The sequence below is a fragment of the Euprymna scolopes genome, chromosome 25 (assembly GCF_053919585.1).
Source record: "Euprymna scolopes isolate OS-2025 chromosome 25, ASM5391958v1, whole genome shotgun sequence".
Classification (NCBI taxonomy): domain Eukaryota; kingdom Metazoa; phylum Mollusca; class Cephalopoda; order Sepiida; family Sepiolidae; genus Euprymna; species Euprymna scolopes.
The window spans coordinates 88,214,351-88,238,350 of NC_136506.1; the positions used below are offsets into that span (position 1 = coordinate 88,214,351).

At 33.5% G+C, this 24,000-nt stretch overlaps 1 protein-coding gene across 3 annotated transcripts in view; it reads left to right on the top strand.

Moving 5' to 3' along the window:
• LOC145247493 (uncharacterized) overlaps nucleotides 1-24,000 on the top strand; it is a 263,190-nt gene that overhangs the window by 181,929 nt on the left and 57,261 nt on the right. The window contains exon 1 of one of the 3 annotated variants that reach the window (XM_080109306.1): nucleotides 6,344-6,613. The exons of 1 other annotated variant lie outside the window; for it this stretch is intronic. The gene's annotated coding sequence lies outside the window, so the exon portion shown is untranslated. Of the gene's footprint in view, nucleotides 1-6,343; nucleotides 6,614-24,000 lie in introns of those variants that run through there. One more of the 3 variants, XM_080109304.1, reaches the window with a different exon arrangement.

The window sequence follows — 24,000 nt, forward strand, 5'->3', positions numbered from 1 at the left end:
GACGGGTGTGGTTTCGGTTGATTAAGTATGTCTAACTGTGTCGGATATATACTAGAGAGTCAAAAGAATGAAAAGAATATTCTGTTGCTACAGCCCTAGTCTCCAATTTTTCCACTTTTCTCTAACCTCTCTCTCTCTCTCCCTCTTTCTCTCTCTCTCTCTCTCTCTCTCTTTCTTTCTCATTTCCCTGTTTTTTTCATTGTTTGATTGTCATATTTTTCCTTTTCTTTGTTTGCCCCCGTTCTCTCACCTTTTCCCTCTCATTGGTATGTGACAACAGAATATTCTTTTCATTCTTTTCACTCTCGAGTATATATCCGACACAATAAGACACAGTCAATCAACTGAGAACCACATCGGTCTATATAAAAAACATATAAGATATTAACGGATATATACTCAAGAGTCAAAACGATGAAAGAATATGCTGTTGTCACAACCCTATTTTCTCATATTTTCTTTATCTTCCATTGTGATGTTATAATAGACACTCTCTCATTCTCTTTCTCTTCTCTTTGTCCCCCTCTCTCTTTCTTTCTCTCTCTTTCACTCCCCCTCTCTCTCTCTCTTTCTCGCTCATTGGAACGTTGTAGTAAGATTCAAACGCGATTCCGACGAACGCTAAAAAGCAGATGACTCTTATCGCTACGCTCTTTCTTTATCCGCTTCATTTGAATTCGTTTTCCTCTTCATTTCTAAAGGCAAGTTAGTTTTTACATGAACGCTTTAATTCAAAGTATTTGAAACCCCCAAAATAATGAATCTATGTCAAAGTAATAAGTCGACACGGACTTAGAAACATCTATAAAGCGATGAAATAAATAACCAAAAATGGGAAAGAGATTTTACCAGCCGGACTGAATAATACATGAACGTACACTCAACTCCGGAACAGAAACGAATTGCTACTCACAGTATTACACGTACTAACAAGAACAAGGTAAACCAACGCACATACATACACAATGCCATTCTGCTAAATACTCACATACATGTATTACATAAGCATATTACTCACAGTATGAACATTTTGTTCATACTGTGACTGCATATTCAACTTCATTTACCAAACAGGTGTTTGCTTTAATGAACATTTAGTGAAAATAACTTTTATATGTTTATAAAAGTGTAGATATGAAAATGTTTTGTTCTTAAAATTTCGTTTTACTTAATTTTTTCGATATAAAAACTTTTTTTTTTGTTTTAGAAGGCATTTACTAACTGGTGACCCCAATATTCCTCAATGTGTCATTTGATGCGTGCACGTCTTTATCACATTTTCTGCAAGCTTTGTTATTCTTAATAGCAACATAGGGAGCAGAATGTTGGGTGTTGAAGAAAGAGGAAAACTGCTGCTTTTAAATTGTGGCGCTACCTTAGACTTCTTTGTGTAGGCTGTGTGGAGGAATAGGTTCTGGACAATATTGTACCATGCCGAAGACTACTGGACAACTGTTGCATAGGTAGGGTCTTTTTAGAGAGAGACAGGGTACATATTGATGAGGGGAAGAAGACACATTTATACATTTTACTGTCTGTGGTTCTTATAACATATATTTAGAGAGGAGGGTTATCAGTTCTTATGACACAGGAGGGGACAGTCATTACTTAGATGGAAAGGAGGACACATTTCTTAGATGAATTATACACAAACTTCATTATAACGATGAGGGAGACAATGTTCATCTAAAGATTATTACACATTACCTTCAATTTGGCAGAAAGATGACACAAGACGCAGTTACAAAATATGATGTGTTCTTTTATTCCATTCGACCGGTCGAAATGATGTTGGCTTCCAAGAATTCAAAATTGACTACATGATTAAAACTTCCTCCCTCGCTTCCAAAGAGAGACCCTCCTCTGATTCGATCCGGACTCGACTCTGGACTTCGTCTCTCTCAGTCTAACTCTGTCTTCCCGTCTCTGTCTAACTCATCTTCCTCTCTAGCTCCTATATTGAGAATTCATTTCTGCCATGACGTCATACGCATGTCCAAAAACGTGCATGTCCCACGTGACCTGAACATGCGTGCTTTGCACATGTCTGCAGACAAGAATTCTTACTAACCTATTTTTCGACCTAACATTTTTTCAATATGTTTTTAATTTTCTATTGTTCGTTCTTCTAACTGACCTTATTTTAATTCAGTTTTCATAAAAAAAATTGAACAATCAACATATCTAAACTATTTTATGTGAAAACTGAACAATCGAAATTCTACATTCCATTTCTGACCCTATTTCTGAACCTTGCTTACAAGGTTCGAATCTCGGTCTATCTAATCTCATTTAATGTTTTTCTTACTTACAAGAAAAGGGGGCCTTTCTTGTAACAAAACATCAATGACAGGAAATTGCGATTTTTGGGACATGTGGCCAGAAAAGATGGTTTAGCAAAAGATCTGCTTTTTGGTACAACTCCTGACAAAAGAGGACATGGAAGACCAAAAGCAAGAATGTCAGACAACATGAAGGACATTGTGGGCATTAGCATGGCTGAGTTGCTCAGAATGGCGCAGAACCAGAGTCCATAGCGATGCTTCGTGAAGAGTGCCATGGCTGATCGGTTATGACTAGGGCTATATTCTTTTCATTGTTTTGACTCTTAAGTATATTTCCAACTCAGTTAGATACAGTTAATCAATCGAGAACCATATCACTCTATATATAATATATAAGATATTAATTGATATATACTCGAGAGTCAAAATAATGAAAATAATATTCTCTTGTCATAGCCCTAGTAATGACCATTCCGTCAAAGCGAGAGAGAGAGAGAGAGAGAGAGAGAGAGAGAGAGGGAGAGAGAGCACGTCTATATATATTCTTTCTTCTTCCATACTCAGTTCATATAAGTTGTTAGCGTGGTTCTTGGTAATACCCCAAAAAGTTATCGTCGTCCAAAAATGGCCATACCGAGGCCAGGAATCACATCACAATATTATGGTACACCCTCTATCTCTTTATTCATGACACCACCGCTTATCACTCTCTCTTTCCCCACGTTTCTCTCTCTCTCTCTCTCTCTCTCTCAATGTCATGTCATAATATACCCCCTTCCCTCTCTCTCTCTCTCTCTTTCTTTCTTTCTGTTTTGTCACTCTTCTCTTTCCATTCTCTCTCTTTCTCTCTCTCTCTCTCTCTCTCTCTCACACACACACACACGTTATGATATCATAACGACCCTCTTTCTTTTCTCCTTTATCCCCCTCTTTCTCTCATTAATTTACACCATTCTGTTTATTTCACGACTTTAAATGAAGTATAATGGCAAGCTAAATAACAAACGATATTATCAAAGTTTAGCAGTAACTTTCCAATTTTGAAAATAAATAAATAATTGTTATAATTCTTTTTCTATCCTTTGCAAATGAGTCAATTTTTAGTATGTTATTATGAATGATAACGACTACCAGTTGTCAAAATTTCAGCTTTTCACAGTTGTTATTTCTAACAAATATTAGGTTTTAAAATTTTGTCCCTTAGTTTTGGACGCTACTGTATTTATATAATTTTTTGACAAATGAGAATAAAGATAAATTCGAAAAATAAATAAAACAAAAAATAAATAAAACAAAAAAATAAATAAATATATATTTTTCATTTTTTACACTATCAAACCAAACTGAGTCCTAAAGGACTTTTTTCATTATATCAAAAAAGGGTAAAAATAATTTTTTTTTTTATCGATAATGAGTGTATGACTACAAAAGTTTGGACGATCTTATTTATAACTAGGAACCAATGAGAAGCCTCCAACCTCATTATACAAATATCGAATTTTGGATGCAAGGGAGTTCGCTGTCAGTCTCCGTTTTGAAACGACTGAACTACTGCTGATTCGGACTACATTGATTCCTTACCACCATCTTTGTTCTTAAGAATTATTCAACTCGAGATCATGACTGCATTGATTCTTCGCCGATTTGATTTACTACCACCATCTTTGTTCAACATAATGGCTCAAGACTTAACATGAGCAATTATTACGTTATGTTTCAAATTTTAAAAAAATACTGTATTTTCGATTGAATTTAATATTTTAATATTTAGTCCTGTCAATATTTCATTTTTGATTAGTGAATAAAGAAAAACGGAGGAGCTTTTACCTTTATATTTAGAAGTTCCCTGTCCCATCTTTTTTCTCCTCTCTCTTTCTCTATCACCCGTTCTCTCTCTCTCCCTCTCCCTCTCTCTCTCTCTCTTGCCCCCACCTCTTTTCTCTCTTTCTCTTTCTCTTTCTCTCTCTCTAGTAAAACCAAAAAGTCTGTCGATGGATTTGTTTTTAAAAGCAGCACTCGCCCTAAGTGGATTAATCTGGTTTCCCTCAAAGGAGAAAGTCTCTAAGGAATATCGAATTCACAAGCAGGTCCCAGTGGCATGTCTATCCCGGTCAAGGAAGATCACGTTATGGTTTTGCATTTCTTGCAGAGATATTTAATTGTTGATTAATCATGAATAAAGAAAAGCAGGGAAGCTTTTACTCTCATATATGTGTTAGAGAATGGATAGACAGAGAGAGAGAGAGAGAGAGAGAGCGAGAGAGAGAGAAAGGGGGGTGTGAATTATAGTGTAGACACGTTGACCGGAAGTCAAGATCAGCTGATTGGATTGCGTGTGAGTCACGTGGTCAGGTTAGCTGAATCGTGGAGATTTGGTTGAGACTTGGAAGAGAGCAGACGGCTTCGCCGTTGTCTCCTCCCCTTCGCTGGGGTGGGGACAAATGCTGACGTGGTAGAAATATGACCTAGAAAAAGAAACAACACAGGCCAAATTCACTTTCCAATCTTCTGCGAACAAACTGGAAGGTGAATAAAAAAAAACTATAGAACCAATTTCTTGTCTTGGAGTGAAATAAATCTTCGTCCCCAAAAACAGGTATCAAGTCTCCCTCCCAGACGAGAATTTCCAGATGGACCAACGAAATGGCAGAAGGTATGTTCAAAGACATGTCACACACATATTCACACTTAACAGCATATGAACGATGAAATATCGTTGAAAAAAGCCCCCCCCCCCTGTAGAAAAGTGCCCAGTTGAGGGTGAAGAAATTAATGTTTATAGCTAATTTTTCGATATTTGTCGTCCAAAGGGTCGGTTTTCAAAACGATACCGATCTCGTGAAAATCCGTTGCCTCTCTCGAAAGTTTTAGGCAGACATACATACATTTAAGTTGACAGGTGATATTTATATTACAGACTAGCGGGGGTACCCGGCGTAACCCGGGTGTGTGGAGGTTTGCATGTTATAAATACGTAAAGTGTTGACTGTGCTTTTTTATGGATGTACGGTGCGAACGAAGACCCAACTCTATTAATGGAAAACCACTTATTACATCATGAATGCCACTGTTAGAGTCCTTGTAAAATTTTACTCGCATAACATTGTGTTTGATCTTGGAATAGGGGTTTGTTTTAAATTGCATCCCAAGCGTAGAGTGATAGACAGAGGGGGTGCATTTATATCATAGATCTTTCTTTTCTTCGGTCAGTGTACATTTGAATAGTTGGTTTTCTTTCCCATTTCTTTTCTTTACTTTGTTTGTTCTTTTTTCTTCTTCTTTTCCTTTTTCTTCTCTTTCTTCTTTTTCTTTTTTCTTCTTCTCTTTCTATTTCTTCTTTTTCTTTTCTTTTTCTCATTCTTATCCTTCTTTTTCTTTTTTCTTCTTCTTTCTCTTCTTCGCATTTTTCTTCTTTTTCTTCTTGTTTTTCTTCTCCTCCTCCTCATTTTAGTTCTTTTTTCTTCTTCTTCGTGTTCTTTTCTTCTTCTTCTTCTTCTTCTTCTTCTTTTTCTCCTTTTTCTTCTTCTTCATCTTCTTTTTTCTTCTTTTTCTTTTTGTTCTTCTTTCTCTTCGTCTTTTTCCTCTTCTTCTTCTTCTTCTTCTTCTTCTTTTTCCTTATCTTTTTTCTTAGCTAACTTATTTTTTTTCTTTCCTCCTTTTTTCCTTTTTTCTGCGTATTTAGTTCTTTTCTTCTTTTTTGTTTTCTTCTTTTCGTATTCTACTTCTTTCTTGTTTTGTTTTTAGTTCCCCTTTTCTTCAACATCCTTTTCATTCATCTACCTTTTTCTAGTTTCTTCTTTTTTTAATTTTTTTCTTCATTTCCTTTTAGTTCACTTCTGTATTCTTTCTTTTTCTTCTTTTTTTCTTTTTCTTCTTCTATTCCTTTTCCTTTTCTTCTGTTTTCTTTTTTTCTACTTCTTATTGTTTTTTTTTCTTCTTCTTTTTCTTTTCTCTTCACTTCTTTTCTTTTCTTATCTTTTCTCTCCATTCCAGTGACGCCGGCATAATTAAACGCGGGAGTTTCCTCCAAAAGTAGCAGCCGTGCTGAACCACATCATGACAACGCCTTCCACGCATGAAAATCGTCACTAGAAGAATTGTTTCGCGTTTCACTCCCCCCCTCTCTCTTCCTTTGTCTCTCTCTCTTCCTTTTTCTCTCTCTCTCTCTCTCTCTCTCTTTCTTTTTTCTCCTTCAATTATCACTGTATCCTTCCCTGCGCCGAAGAGGCATGCATAGCCATTTTTAAAGCGCTGTTATTTTCTGTTTACTCTCCTCGGCCAGGAAAACCCGACGCTTTTATCGGTCGGCGAAAAAAAAATACGGGTACGTAAGTTTCACTTTCATTTTATAAGAAATACTCTCCGATTAACAACAATTGCCCTGCCCCCTGCACACTGCGCATATATATATATATATATATATATATATATATATATATATATATATATATATATATATATATATATATATATATACATGCATACACATACACACACACACACACACATATATATATATATATATACATATACACACACAGACACACACACACACATATATATATATACATATACACACACAGACACACACACACACACACACACACACATATATATATATATATATATATATATATATATGGAGGGTGGAGGGAGTATGTACGGGGGGGGTATTTGTGTTTGCATGCCTATGTCTGTGCACGGTTTGCGCGTGTCCATGTGTCTGTACGTGTGTCTATGTGTGTATATGTATGGACATGTGTGTTTATGTATGTTAAAAAGACGAAAGGAAAAATAAACATTTTTTTTTTTTTGCATCTTTTTTTCATACATCCTGTCTACGCGGGATTTAATGTTCATGATATAACGTATATTTTATCTTGTTTTAATGATACTGAAGGATTTTTGCTTGCTTCTTTTTATTTTTCGTTTTGATAAACAAATCCCCAGAAGGCACAAAAAAAATCTAAATAACATTTATCTTAATGAAAAAAACATTGCCTAAATGCGCGCGCACAGACACACACACACATATATATATATATATATATACACACATGCATATATGTATATATATATATATACTAGCAAAAGTACCCGTCGTTGACTGGGTTCAAAAACAGCCTACAAAAAATGGACTCTGATTTATGAAAGTATGATAGGTTATGAAAAGGAAGGGTTGTAAAGAGATAGCTTCGAATTTGGGGGTATCAAAACCAAAGCAAAATATGATGAAAGTAAAAATAAAATAGATAAACCCCATAATTTATCATACCATACCTGTTCACACTAAGACACTTATCACAATATTCTGTGGATCTATATAAAAAAAAAAACCTTGTTAAACTTTGTAACATATTTCCATTCTATGGAGGTCAGGCGCGAACGAATACCCCATAATTTTATTATACCATATTTCTTCAAACTGAAACATAATTATCAAAGATAGACATGAAAAGTCTTTATTAAAGCTTGTGCCTATTTCCATTCTATGGAGGTCGGGCGCGAACGCAGACCCCACAATTTTATTATACCATCCCTATTTAAGTTAAAACATACTTATCAAAGTATTCTTATGTACATCTATATCAAAAACACTTGTAAAAACGTTTTTTTTTTTTTAATTTTTAAATTTTTTATTTCCATACTTTGTGGACTAGGCGTGTACACAGACCCCACAATTTTAATGAATCATCATTATGCCAGATCAAACGTACCCATCCCTGTGTCTCGATACATCTTCTATCATTATATGTGATCAGTTTTCTATAATAGGCAACCATATAGGAGCCTATTCGTGACCAGACACACACACAGACGTTCAGTTTTATATATATATATATATATATATATATATATATATATATATATATATATATATATACGTATGTGTATATATACATATGTATGTGTGTGTATATGTATATGTACAATCGTGTATGTGGTGTGAAAATTTGCGTATTTATCTGTCTGTGTTTCTCTGTCTGTATCCTCGTCCCTCCAAATCAAGAGATTAGACCATTCCTATAATGATCCGGTCCCTGTTGATTTTGCGATGGGAGTTTAGTTTTGTGCAGTTCTAGGAGGTTCGCCCTCCTAGGCCTTGCCTTCTCTCTTTGGGAAGGGGTTAGTTTATTACTAATCGCCTAAGGCGCCTTTGCCGGAAATGCCGACGGGGCTGCCCAGGCACTTTTTTCATATCAGATTGCCCCTCCTCTGAGGCGCTGACTTCTCTATCCCACTTTCCGACCCTGGTGTCTAAATTCTTTACAGTGGGAGAGAACTAAAACCTTTCTCTGTCTTGATGTTTATATTTTCTTTATTTATTTGGTTTGATTTTGTTTTTCATTCCTAATGGGTTTCGTAAAAGTTTCCAGCTCGGAGAAAAAAAAATATAAAGAGCGACTCCTATGCTAAAAATCTACTTCTAGATTCGAAATCCGAACGCAAATTAATACTAAACGGTAAACAAATCCATTTAAGCTTAATCCTTAATTGCAGTTACATGGTACCACCGGTCGTCGGAAGTATCACCAATTTATGCGCGCGTGTGCGTAAATACAAACAAAAGATATGGAAGCAGGATAATGTTGTGCGTTTTGTATCGGAGAAATGGACAGGGTGTTCAATTACGTATGTAAAAGCACATGCTTTATTATCAATACATTAGTGTTTTTAAATTGCATTAGTTTTGTCGTCCATCAGTACCTGCGGTTATACGAAAACACTGAAAATTCAGTCCGTATGGCTAACAAATACTGAGCGTGACTTTTTCTTCAATTAATACAAGTTGGATTTCCATAATTTCTATGAAACGACAGGCGATTAAGCACTCGTGTCGGCGATTTTTGACACAATAGGTGTTTGGATATCATCTCTTTATTAGCCGTCAGACTAAATAAAAATTAGACCATACACTGATATTCAAACCCATATTGTCACAGAAAGCCGCGTGTATATATATATATATATATATATATATATATATATATATATATATATATATATATATATGACTACTTCATTTAATCACATAAAATTAATATACGAAAGTATAAATGTATGCGTAAACTTTAAGTATTTACTTTAACAGTGCTCAATACGTATGTAGAGCTAGGTAATAAGTTATAAAATATATATATGGCAATTAAGCTAGACAGAATATTCCGCGTTTCATTCATGCTAGGATTCATCAGGCTTAAGCTATATATATTTTATAACGTATTATATAATAACGTATTATATATATATATATATATATATATATATATATATATATATATATATATATATATATATATACTAGCATGGGCGACCGGCGTTGTCCAGTTGATTGGATGTGTATGTTGAGCAAAAAAAAAAAAAGTGGTAGTAGGAAGGCATGATTGAACCCGTACTGCAAAGGAGGAAAAGAACGGCGTAAAACCTAACGTTTATGCTGTCACGACCACCGCCATACCGGAAGCGACATTTTTTAAAAGTAAGACTAGACAATCTAAAGGGGAGGATTACTTTTAAAAATATCGGCGAAAAAAGTGCTCCCCCCCCCTGTAGAAAAGTGCCTAGTTGAAGGGGAAGATATTAATGTTTTCAGCAAATTTTTCGATATTCGTCGTATGAAAGATCGAACTTTAAAACGATACTGATCTTGGTAAAATCCGTCGCCTCTATTGAAAGTTTAAGGCAGACATACAAACAGACATACATACAGACATTTATATATTTGTAATAAAAATTTTCGACCCAAACTAATGAAAAAGCTTGCCCTATCTCTGAATACCCTTTATGTAAAATTTGAAATATTTAGACCAGAAATTGTCTGAGTAATTTGGAAGAGACCGCAGAGGTCATTTTTTTTTTAACTTTGGCTCCTATTATGACCCCTTAACATTTATTGTTTTTGGCTCCAATCAAGTTATTCAGTTAGATCCATGTCCAAGGAACCTCTATCTAAAATTTCAAGTGCGTATACCCAAAATTGTCGGAGGAGTTTGGTAGAGTTCTCAAAGGTCACATCGTTGAACTTTGACCCCATAATCGCTAAATTTCTGGCCAAAAACCGATCACATCGATTTTCCCAAATCTCAGTACCCTGTATATCAAATTTCGAGTCTGTAGACTAAAAATTGACAGAGTTATTGCGTAGGGAAATGTACACAGACACACAGACACACATATACACAGATACAGAGACACACAGATACACAGACACGTTCACTTTTATATATATATAGATATATACGTGCCTCCATCTAAGTGACCCATAAGGACAGAACTCTCGTAAATAGAAGGCCTATTCATTGAGTTGCATAGATTTGCTGACGTCACCGTTGTTGGTGCTATCACTGATAAAAAGGCACTTCGAAAGTCACTATTACACGCTACATTTGGGCGTATGATGGTGGACAATAAAATAGCTTTGTTCATATTTCATTACTAGCTTTTGTCATTTTAGTTTTGTAAGAACAAGTTTTATAATTTACAAAATTCATAATTTAATCAGATTTTAATCGTCGTTTTCAGTTTTCAACTTATTGGTTGTTTGTTTTCAATTACAATATATTTAACGCTGTTTTTAATTGGGTAATTTAATTATTGTTTGTTGCGTAAATTCATAATTGTAATTTGTGCCAAACAATAGTACACTTTTTTTTTATTATTATTAATGAAAAGGGCCTATCCATGCTATAAGGATATTTTCGTTATTATAATTTGTTGTTTAAACTTTGGATGATTCAATAAGTATTGTATTATTTAACTTGTATTTTTATCATTTTTTTTCTTGTGTTTTTATTTATTTATTTATTCATCTATCTATTTATTTACTGTATTTAGTATAATGAGCTTTCTATCATATCGGTAGGTTCTAATATAAAGATCATATTGATATTTTTACTCTTAATTATATTTAAACACACGTGCATGCGCGTGCACCACACACACACACACACACACACACACACACACACACATATATATATATACTTTTTATTTGTTTTACATAAGCATTTATATGTCGCTACACGGTGATGAGCATGTTTCGGACACCCAGTTAGGAGTAACTAAGTGTTGCATTGTGGGTGGTATTATTGATGATGTACCAATATGCGCGTATGTTACGTGAGTTCCTATTTAGTGTTCTTGTTTGTAGAGATAGAGACAGGTCTTATATATAAAGAGACATTGAAGAGATATAGAGACAATGTACATGTTACGACAATAGCCAACGGCATGTAATACACAATGAGAGGAGATTTGATATATAGATAGATAGACCGAGAGTTTGACATTTATACTTTGAACGGGAGTGTTTTTATAACATTTATACTTTGACACATATACTTTCTAACACATATTTTTTAGATGATGATTTTATCAAGGTTCTTATAACATAAATGGACAATACCTTTTCTGTTGAATAACAACACGAGGCGCAGATACTAAAAACACATGATGACATCCTTTATTTCATGACCGGTCCTGATTTCGCTCGAGGAATTCAAAGTTTCTTTACATGGCTTTTCTCTCTAACCTTCGCTTCCAAGGTTTGGTGCCAGCAGCTGTTTCTGACTCTCTCTCTCTCTCTCTCTCTCTCTCTCTCTCTCTCTCTCTCTCTCTCTCTCTCTCTCTCTCTCTCGGCTCTTCACTCTTTCCCTCTCTCTAGAGTATATTTGTTTTGTTTTTTTAAAGTCGGTTTATATTTAACCCATAGTTGGGATCCTAACAGATACTACCAGTCCGGGGCAAAATGGACCTGGAAGAAATGGCAATTAAAGGGTGGCTCCACACTCCCCAAAGCCCGCAAGCTGGGGCCTTACCATCGGATATAGTTTAAGGTCATATCCAAGACCACAGCGCAGTGGTTAGAGTACCTGGAAAAATCAATTGTAAAAGTGATATTCTCCTGAAGGTTGGGAATTACTTAGGACCTCTATCCAGTCATGGCTGACGGAATAAGAGTATGCTACCCCCGTGAAGTATATAAGGGATTCCGTTCAAAATTCCTCCTAAATTCCCGAGTTCAACAAGATACATCTTAAGAAAGTCGGAGGTTACATCGCCCGAAACGTTGTGTAAATGACACTCGAGACGAGAACAGTAGTCCGATTAATTCAAATAATACAAATAACGAATCCTCATTTTAAAAATTCAGAAACGTTTCTGTCCAGTGTTAGTTATCCCTTCTTAGTATTTTACGAGTTAATAAAGTTTGTATTATAACCAACTCTTTGTTCGTCAATTATTTTGAGTTGAAGGTTAATCAATTAAAATCCCTATCTCTGAAATGCCTAAAATTCCTGTGATAAACAAAAGAATTTTACTATAGCTAGTGAAATTAGTTATACTATATCGTGATGGTCAATTTATCGACACGACGGGATAAATGATTTGATGTTACTCTGCATTGAATATATACTTTCTTAAATTATCTTTAGTAATAATTACTTTATTGCGTGAATTTAATTAATTTCCACTGTTATTAGTAATATTTCCTTTGATTTAAAGAAATATAGAATATACCTATTTCGGTGCAAACAGTTTTGAAAAATTTCATACATTATATTAATGAGGTTATCTTTGGACGTCACCATGTCGTACGATTGTTTTTCATTTATTTGGTACGTATCTATAAACTCTACTTCATATGGATGAATTGAATTATACTTATTGCGGTATTTTGGGGTACAGAACTACGCTTAGATTTTAATGACCACACAAGATTGTTATATCTGTCTTTGAAACTGCAAACCGTGGACCCAACATAAAATTGAGTGTCATTTCTTATTACTACATTATACATTACATTTACATATATATATATATATATATATATATATATATATATATATATATATATATATATACTAGCAGTTCAGCCCAGCTTTGCTCGGTCCCTATGTACTGTTCATAATTTGATATGCATATGCATATATATATTAAAAAGTTTGACTCATATCCAGGTAACCTACAGCTTAAATTTCAAGTGTCTACAAAGATCAACTCTTTCAACTTTGACCTCTTGGCAGCATAATTTTCGCCCCAAAACTGCTTTAAAAGTTTGCTGCATGTCTGAATATCCTTTATGTAAAATTTTAAATGTTTAGACCCAAAATTGGCTGAATAGTTTGCTATAAACCACAAAGGTATAATTTTTTAACTTTTACCCCTTGGCAGCCAAATTTTCGGCCAAAACCCGACTAAAAAGCTTGCCCTATGTTTGAATACACTTTATGTAAAATTTCAAATGTTTAGACTAAAATTGGTTGAATAGTTTGGTAGAGACAGAAGAGGTCAATTTTTTTTAACTTTGACCCCAATTTTGACCGCTAACATTCATTGTTTTAGGCTCAAATAAAATTAAAAAGTTTTATCCATGTCCAAGTAACATACATCTAAAATGTGAAGTGTTTAGATCCAAAATTGGTAGAGTTTTCAAAAATCAAATCGTTGAACTTTGGCCCCTTGACAGTCAAATTTCTGGGCGAAACCGAGTTAAAAGATTTTCTTAAATTAATATCCTTAATGTCAAATCTCGAGTTTGCAGACTGAAAATTGACAGAATAGTTTGGGAGGGAAATGTACACATACAGACAGACACACAGAGACAATTTCACTTTTATAGATATAATAGATGTATTCGAAGCTAGCATTTCCCATGAAACGCATGTCTACAAATACACTGCGTTTCTGTTCAAGTATTTATGGGGGCAGAAGTTTGTGTACTGTTGTTGCAATTTGTTACAATCTGGCTTTATTTGAACCTATAGTGGATGATGCTGAGTTCTTAGAGGTTGTAGATGCTAATCAAATTATATATAACGATTTTATCCTCCTGTTATCTTGGGGATTTTTTCTCTAAAATATTGTAGAATTCATAGGGAACGTTACTAAGAATATGTTTATTATAAGGGGAATTAAACAATATCAATATACATCTGTTTTTATTCTTGGTAGTAGGTTGATCTGTATCTCTTACTTGGTTCTAGATATCCTGAAGCTCAGTCTCTCGGCCGACAAATATCCCCAAATTGGCCAAAACATTCATTCTTTGACCGTCAACGTGGGCGTTTTTCAGAAGGAGGGATAACTTTTTTGTCAAAGTCATTCACACCCCGCGACATCCACGTACGTAAAAGATGTTGTTTTGAACGCCCGTGACGTCACAAGTCGTGTGGCCGAGACGACTAAATGCTTACCTTTTTTTCACATCCTTTTCCTTTTAATGTTGCAGGTTTGAGCTTGGCTATTGCGACTATTTTGGGGTGGGTGGGAGCTCACACGGGTATTTATTTTTTATAGGGATTTTGGTTGCTCAATAGCCATGCTTTTTTTTTTTTTTTTTTTTGCTTACAATATTTTTCTTTCGGTTTCGCTTCTGGTTTTTGCCTCCGTCGTCACATATTTTTTTTTTTTTATTTAGAAGCGAATTATATAATCGGGCAACTTACTGCCCTTCCCATTTTTTTACGACCGGGCAATCTCAACGTACGTATAAAAAAAACCTTATGTTGAAGGCTAGTGACGTCACAAGTCGCATAGGTTAGACGACTAAACCGTTTGCCTTTTTCACCTCCTTTTTTTCTTACTGTTACAGGTTCGAGCCTGGCTACTGCGGCTAATTACAGTATAACTCCTATAATTTGAACATCTGCTTCGTTCAAATCAGAGGATGCTGTTCAAGTTCCGTGATAAAAAAATGTGCTGCAGTTAACTTTTGTTTTCTAAGAATTAAGAAATAGTAAATGAAATTCATTGATATGATACTTCAAGTATATATTAAGTTGAGTTTACGATATATTGCAAGTAAAAATTGTTAAATAGTATTACCAGGAACAAAAACATTGAAAATATATTAAATCTACTCTTACTTGTTAGGTAGTTATTACACACAGAAATCATACATTTATGTAAAATACAGTTTTTTTTTGTTTTTTGTTTTTTATTTATATGAGTCTCATTGCAGTTTCTATTTTCATCGATTGAGCTCTCGGGCGCTGACATAGTATTCCGTAAGCGATCACGAAAATCTACAATTTCTTGGTTCTGTAGCTTCTTTATGATTATATCTCTTCGGAGTTACATTGCTTGCAAAACATAGTTGTTACTAAAGTAAGAACTTTTTTCTAGAAATTTTATAACCGTCTCCGTAGACTTTTCTGCATCATCCCATGATATTGCTTCATCAGAGTGTTCTTGGTTGTTTACATTAGGGTCAAAAGAATGGGAGCTGTCGCTATTTTCATCACCATTACTGCCTTAAGGATATAAATCAGTAGTTTCCTTATCTTGTTGCACCCACATTTCAACATCATTTGCATTAAGTGATTTAAGAACAGCGTGGTTGGTCGGTAACCGTTTGGTTTCAAGAATCTTTTCTAGACCAGATGTATTCTCTGATTTTAGAGTTGCAAGCCATTGTGATGGGTTGTTTTACACTATTTTAAATATAGCAATCTGAAAAAAATTTTACAGTTAGTGTAAATTAATTATCAATAGCTAATCTACATTAATTACATAGTATCAATATTAACATTTCTGCGCAATATCTGATTAAACCATGTAAACAGTTTTACTGCAACTCCGCATCAAATATGCTAATACAATTTCAATGAGTAGACAGTTCAAGTTTAGAGAAAGTCCAAGTTTAGAAGAAGTCCAAATGAGAGAAAGTCCAAATGAGAGAAAGTCCAACTTTAGAGGAAGATCAAATTAAAGGAGTTTTACTGTATTTTTTTCTGCTATTTTTTTTATTTTTTAGGTTTGGGTTGTTCTATACCCTTACGATAACATGTACCCCCACTAGTATCTAAGAAAAAATGTATCTGACCAAAAACGATATATGCTCCATGCGTACGGTATTTGAGGACATCTTTTAGGGCCATGCCTTACATTTTCCATAACAGTAATTTTCATTTGTTAAATGTGAAGAAATTCAGTATTTTAGTCCAGAAATGGATTTAAATTTATACGATAAAAAAGGAAAATCCAAAAATTTCGTCTATTTTAAGACTTTCTCAAAATCTCTGATTTAAAAAACAGAATACAATAGGTGGTACGCCACACATACACACACATACACACATGCATTCATACGTACGTATGCATATGTATTTAAGCAAACATTGTTAAAAATTACAGAAATATTCTGCTTAATTATGCGTTTTTATTTTCTCGATTTTGGTAAAGTTTTTTTTTTATGCTAAAAAAATCATAAAAATCAAAATTACATAATTAAACAGTAGATTTCTGTCATTTTTAATAGCGTGTGTTTAAATGGAACTTAATACGCACAATTCATATGTGTGTGTGTATGTGTGTGTGTGTGGACTTCTAAAAATACATAAAATTTATATATATGCACATATATATATATATGTTTGTCTAAAACTACAAACCTAATGAACTTTCACACGTGTGTGTGCGTGTGTGTGTGTGTGTGTGTGTGTGTGTGTGTGTGTGTGTGTGTGTGTGTGTGTGTGTGTGCGTGCGTGCGTGCATATGCGCGAGTGTTGTGCTGTGCTGTGCATGTATGTATGAGTTCGTACATTTGTTGGCATAAAAGAAGTCACGCTGTAAGGCTATAATGTAAAACAGAACTATGGATCTACCAATATTGAGCTTAAGTGATTATTAACTCATTGATCGCTAAATATTGTGCACGGATTTATGCGTAGATAGAGAAAAAAAGTGATCGATAGATAGATATATAGATAAGTAGGTACTTAGCAGCAAGTGTGCAAATGATTTCGCAATATCTCCATATGTTTTAATGTACATATGTATATTAGGACATATTTACGATCGTGCAAGCGCTTACAAGTCGCCTACTAACCTGTACACATCAGAGAATCGGTATTGCAAGGAAACAATTTTTTATAGGCATGACGTAGATATACCGTGTTATTACGTCTTCTTATGACATCATTCGCTGTAATATGTCATATATATATTTAACGTATCATCCGCGAAAGCAGTAAATAACATTATTACTTATATTTACCTCAGAGGTTCTGTCTGCATTAATACCGATTCCATAGAATGAGTCATACGTATTAGTAATGAAACTCTTTTCCAATTCATTCCTTATTCACAGAAAATGGATTATTGATTTCGGATTTTTTCTTTTAGATAAGGATTGATAATATTTTGATTTTTTTTTTTCCGAATATTTATTAGTACTTATTAATCTATATATATATATATATATATATATATATATATATATATATATATATATATATATATATATATATATATATATATTGGGTCAGTTCTATATTTAAAGTACAATGGAAACTAATTTAATAGAAATGTTTAATAAGCTCATATTTGTTGCGTGTTTGGTTTTTCTGTCCAAATAAGTAATTTTTTGCGCTATTTGGATAGCGTAAAGAATTACAATATTATAAAATAAATAAATAAATAAAATTAAATAAATATCATCTTCATCAAAATATATTTGTTTATTAAATATACTTCTCATTCTGTGGAATTTCCCTGGGTCCTGCTACTAATTATTATTTGGTTTCCTTGTAGTGCAACCCGTATATAAGAGACCCACATATAAGAAAACGGATATAAGAGAGATTTTCTCTGGTCACAAATTAGAGCCTGTGTTAATGTACAGCATAACCCAGCATAACCAAGATATAAGAGAGCTGTAAGGGACTGGTGTGGAATCTCTTATATCCGGGTTACACTGTATCTATATATCTGAAACCGAAACTATGTTACTTTCGTATTATTAGAATTATTCGGACTACTGTTCTCATCTTGAGTGCCATCTTCACGACGTTTTGGTCGATGTAACCTCCGACCTTTTTCACTCGGGAATGTTTCTGTCAAACTCGGGAATCTGCACGGAATTTCGAACGTAAATTTTCTCCAAGAGGGTAACATTCTCTCGTTCTGTCAGTTATGACTGAATGGATGTCCTAAGTAATTCGCAATTGTATTATCGTCTACAAAGACCCGTGGCGCGGGGTGGGGGTAGGATAGTTAGAAAAAAATACAATTGCAAAGTGATATTCTTCTGAAGGTTGATGGTTCAATCCTCAGTGTGGGCGACCAAAAATACAATTGCAAATTACTTAGGACCTCTATCCATTTATGGCTGACGGAACGAGAACATGCTACCCCCGAGAAGTAAATAAACGGTTCCGTTCGAAATTATTTTCAGATTCCCGAGTTCGATAGAAACATCCTCGAGTTCGATAAGATGCACGTGAAGAAGGTCGGAGATTACATAAATCGAAACGTTGTGAAAATGACACTAAAGAGGGGAACAGTAGTTCAAAGAATCTAAATGATGTAAACTAGCGGAACCTGCAGAAATTCCACAGCGGACTCATTCATTTGTAATATATTGATGTTGGCATTCTGTCGATGTTCAGTGTAAATGGAGACGCCATAATAATATTGTAACTCTTTTTTTAAAACTGCAAAAGTATTTATCTCAGCTAGTAGAGATGCCCAGCGTAGCCCGGTCGTAAAATATACTTCTATCGATTCTTATATATTACTAGGGGGGGGGTACCCGGCGGTGCCCGAGTGTTTGTAGGTGTGTGTGGTTGTTAATGAAAAGCTAAGAATAAGCGAAGTAAAAAAAGAAAACAGAAAAACGAACGTTAAAACTTAAGCGGGGGTGGCTAATCAAAACATCGAAAAAAAAAACTAACGTAAGGCAAACGAACGATGTTAAATGTAAAAATCGAAAAAACAAAAAAGAAAACAGAAAAACTAAAAACCAAAAAAAAAAAAACACGTGAAAAATGGCTTAAATAAGCCTGTTCCTGTATTAACATTTTTAGCGGACACACAAATACACATACATACATACAAACATACATACATACATACACACATTTTCGCTTTTCTATATATAGAAGATAAATCTTGTGGTTTCAAAAATAAAAAGATATATCCATATGATTTGAATCGAAACTGAAACCAAAACTTATGAAGAATTCTTGGTAAAATTATTTTTAAAAAAAGAAGATAGTTTGAGTGCCATCAGCTATAATCGAAACCGAAACCAAAACTTTTAAAGAATTCTTAGTAAAATAATGTTTTCTCGCAATAAAGTCACGTCGCAATTAATGATTTCGACAGTTTTAAATAGTATTTTCGTTAGTCTGCCATACTTTAGTCTGAAATAACATTTTTCGTTGTTTATCTGTTATCTTACGTTTAGAACAGCATTTTCAAATGCGTCTACGCTTCAATATAAAGAAGTTCTCCGTTTGTCAGTCTATCACGCTCACGTTTTAAATTATCATCCTCAGCGCTAAACACTATCTCAAAGATTGAATGACAGCATCTTGACTAATGATGGGACGATTGCAATATTTTTCCCCGATTCCGATACAATTACCAATTCCGATTCTTTATAAATCTCTAAATATTTAACCATAAAATTGTTATTTTTTTTTGTTCGATTACCGTAAAACACGCGCACACACACACACACACGCACACGCACACACACGCGCGCGTGCGCGCACACACACGCGCGCACACACGCACACACACACACACGCGCGCACGCACACACACACATACACACGTTAAAGGTGCATATATTTTACTCAAACGTAAAAATACACTTGTGGGAGGTGATCTATATTTATTTTTACAGGTAGTTTAAAATCAATATATTTCAATTATTTCATCATTGCTGTTAACAGGAGAAGATTTTGCTTTAAACAAAATCAAATTCAAAGAAAGAAAATTAAAAGAATCGTTTTTCGGCATTGGAAATTAGGCATAGATTTTTCCGATTTCGATACCGATTCCGATACCTCCAAAAGTCCCGGGTTTTTTTTTTTTTTTTTTTTCCTATTCGCAATTCCTATTAATCGTCCCAACACTAATCTTAACACGAGTGAGTTCTTATATTTTAATTTAATTTTATTTTATTTCTGTTTATTGTGAAAAAGGTAACGGTTGACAGCGAACGCAGTTGCACACCGAACAAAAGCGGGATACGAAGACAACTGGGATGTAAGAATAGTATATAAGAAACAAAGAGAAGGGGTGAGATAGAGAAGGGTGAGGAGTGGAAGGATTGACAAGTAGGCACGCCATTGACTTTGTTAACGTCATTTGTTAACGTCATATGGGATATCCCTTGCCATCCCCCCCCCCAACACCGTTCGACCCTGCAAATCAATAAAAACAGACAGTGATAAGACGTTCCGTTAGGGAATCGCATACGGGATTCCTTGTTCGGTTTGGCACTGTCAAAAATCTTCTTCGTCTCAAACATAGGAAGAATTATATGATCTCCGTGCATTCGTTGATCATGGGTTGGGCACAGTGGTTAGGGAATTCGCTAGCTACCATGAAAAATAGTGTAAAGATCTACAAAAAAAAAAAAAAAAATTAAGCTCTCTTCGGTACAAATAGTGTTTATATAAACATTAAGAATTAACCAGTACACAAAAGCAATCGTATTTCAACAAAAGCTTGCAGGCTTAGCAAACAGAAAGGAGCGGTGAAACTCTCTCTCTCTCTCTCTCTCTCTCTATATATATATATATATATATATATATATATATATATATTATATATATATATATATATATATGTCGGTCTCCATATTTTCCAACTTTATCTCCTCCGGAACTAAAAGTGGCAGAGCGGCACTAGGGGCCTCGAATGATTTCATTTTTTACGGGTCGTTCTTTAATGGGTCTTTAGCTGGGGTAAAATTGAAAAAAAAACAAAAAAAAAAACATTCATCTTAGTTTATTTTTTATTTTTAATCTGTTCTGTTCATATGCGTGTCACGTTGGTACAGTGGTAACGTCATCAACTTTGAATGCTACAGTTTCGATTCTATCTAATGGCACCTCAATACTTTATTTTTACTTTGAAATCACGACTCAAAAATAATATGCCCGAAATATGGACAAATTAAAATATCATATTAAGTGTATTTTACGCCCGGGTGAAGCCGGCCTCCCCACCGCTAGTATGCAAAAATGTATACAGACACACACACACACATACACACACACACACACATATATATATATATATATATATATATGTGTGTGTGTGTGTGTGTGTGTGTGTGTGTGTGTGTGTGTGACATCACTCGTGCCACAGTCTGGTCATTTGCATAGTGTCAGAGGGTTCGTTCCACTATATATTGGGTACAATATATTAATCAATAGATAATTGGCTCTATAATAACAAATACGAAATTTGCATGAATAAAAATATCATACTTCAGCGCATTTTACGACCGGGCATATATGCGGTCGTAAAATACTGATTTCGTATTTATTATTATAGAACCAATTGTCTATTGATTATTATATTGTACATACTATATAGTGTATATTATTATTATTATTATTATCATTATTAATATTATTAATATTATTAATATTATTAATATTATTAATATTATTATTAATAATAATAATAATAATAATAATAATAATAATAATAATAATAATAATAATAATAATAATAATAATAATAATAATAATAATAATAATAATAATAATAATAATAATAATAATAATAATAATAATAATAATAATAATAATAATAATAATAATAATAATAATAATAATAATAATAATAATAATAATAATAATAATAATAATAATAATAATAATAATAATAATAATAATAATAATAATAATAATAATAATAATAATAATAATAATAATAATAATAATAATAATAATAATAATAATAATAATAATAATAATAATAATAATAATAATAATAATAATAATAATAATAATAATAATAATAATAATAATAATAATAATAATAATAATAATAATAATAATAATAATAATAATAATAATAATAATAATAATAATAATAATAATAATAATAATAATAATAATAATAATAATAATAATAATAATAATAATAATAATAATAATAATAATAATAATAATAATAATAATAATAATAATAATAATAGGAAATCTGCATAAATGAAAATATCATACTTCAGTGTATTTTACGACCGGAGAGCGCTGATCTACCTTATAATAGCAGCTAGAGACCGTTCGTGTGCGCATATGCACGCATACGCGCGCACATATACACACGAACAAGCTCACTTATACTAGCAGGCCGTTTAGCATTGCCCGGTCGTAAAATATGCTTAAATATTATTCATGTAGATTTCTCATCAATAAATATTCATTATTGAAGAGCCAATTTTCTATTGCTTATTATATTATATCCAATATATAGAAGTAATTTCAAATTAAAAAAGAAAAATAGGATTTGGGTGCCATCAGCTAGAATCGAAACCAAAACATATAAATTCCAGCAGTATTCGTTACTGTCTGAGCTAAGTCCATACGCATATAAAAAAATTAAAAAAAGTAACGTTATTAAAGGTATAAATGTATATTAGCACACGCGTAAAAGTAACACGTTTAGTCGATTTACGACTGCCAAGCTTCCATTATTTTCAATTTTGACTTCTTAGCAGCTATTTTAGTGGCTAAAATCTAGCCGGTCTCTCGCCTTATAAATATATAGTTCTTAATTAGATCATCCAGAAAGAATTCGACATGTTGTTGGTTGGCCCATTCTTCGACATTTCTGCAATGGAAGGTCTTGATATTTTAATGAATTATTTATAATTTTTGGTATTGGTATTCATATTAAAAACCCTTTTTTCTATTTAGTTATTTATTTGCTTCCCCACTGAGCAAATTAGGCACAAGGCCGTTTTTTAATGTGGAGAGTGGGGGGAGGGGACGAGCTCCCCCGAGAGGGAACTGGATAGTGACAATTGGTATGAAGGGTTTCCCCTACATTGACCAATAACTGATTGCGCAAGAGCAATGGTCTTATATGTGATCTTATAAGCCCCCACATATAACTTTGATTGCAGTATCTGCCAGAACAGATACTACACTTTGATAACAGAAAAAAGATCTTGGCCCGAAGGCCAAGAAGAAAAAAGGTGAACCTTTTTTCTGTTTGTTTAGTTATCTATTTGCTTCCCCACAGAACAAATTAGGCACATGACCATTTTTTAATGTGGAGAGTGAGGTAAGGGGGGGCAGTTCCCCCGAGACAATTGGTATGAAGGGTTTCCCCTACATTAACCAAAACTGATTGCTCCCACATATGGTCTTGATTACAGTATCTGCCGGAACAGATACTACACTTTGATAACAGAAAAAATCTTGGCCCGAAGGCAAAGAAGAAAAAAAAGCGAACCTTTTTTTCTGTTTATTTAAAAAGAAAATACAACTTTCTTATATATGGGTCGCGGAATTGCATTCATCTTCAAAAAATCTAGCTAATTTGCATATTTTTAAACATTCATTTTAATTAATTCCCTATTAGATTTTTTTCGGTTTTCTTATGGGATGATCATCTTTAGTTAACAATTACGTGTAATTATATTCATGCAGATATTCTACATGATTTATACTTGCGTAATATTTGCGTAAAATATCATAGTTAACACAAACCTCTTTCTATATTTATCTATGTATGCATCTATATTTTTGTTTAAAAATTTTTGTCTACAAAACTCCTCTGTCAGTTTTTGGTCTACAGACATGAAACTTATTATATAGGGTATTCGAACCCATGCGAAACTTTATATTTGGGTTTTAGCCGGGGAAAAAAGTGTGAAAATTGGAATTTACCAAATGAAGGTCGAACGATGACATTATGAATATGCATGCATAACGTAATAGTTATTGGTTCA